We start from the raw sequence: 411 nt of genomic DNA, 5'->3' as shown, positions 1-411 counted from the left end.
GCACTTACAAAACACATCAAGTTCATCATTTAATTTATAATTGAAACAGAATGTTTGCACCTACAAAACTATTTATTTCTTACTGTGAATCTACTGAGGGGTTTGTTAATAAACTCAATGTTTACTCATTTGTTTGTTTGTTTATGATTCAGTTGCTGAAATCTGTTTGAACTTAATCAGTTCACAAGGATGTTCGTGTTTTAACTGAAGGTTTAACCAAGGATAAAAACCATACCTACAGTAATTTCTTTTTGATTTCTTTCAAACTCGTTGAATTTTGTCTTCATCACTGGGCTGTCACCAAAGGTGAAGAGGTGTTAATGTTTTTGCCCACAACCATGTGTGATTCTATGCAACCTTAGCAAACATTAGCAAAATATCTATTTTAGCAAAAATATCTAATGAATCACC

At 31.9% G+C, this 411-nt stretch overlaps 1 protein-coding gene across 1 annotated transcript in view; it reads left to right on the top strand.

Moving 5' to 3' along the window:
- The window catches only part of yipf2 (Yip1 domain family, member 2), a gene marked incomplete in the record, with an annotated part of 27654 nt that extends 27411 nt beyond the window's left edge, over positions 1–243 (top strand). Inside the window, 1 exon segment of the mRNA XM_014025465.1 lies at positions 1–243.
- Positions 244–411: the final 168 nt, after the last annotated feature.

This window comes from Austrofundulus limnaeus, unplaced genomic scaffold (assembly GCF_001266775.1).
Source record: "Austrofundulus limnaeus strain Quisiro unplaced genomic scaffold, Austrofundulus_limnaeus-1.0 Scaffold477, whole genome shotgun sequence".
NCBI lineage: Eukaryota > Metazoa > Chordata > Actinopteri > Cyprinodontiformes > Rivulidae > Austrofundulus > Austrofundulus limnaeus.
This window is presented reverse-complemented; position numbering and strand designations above follow the sequence as displayed.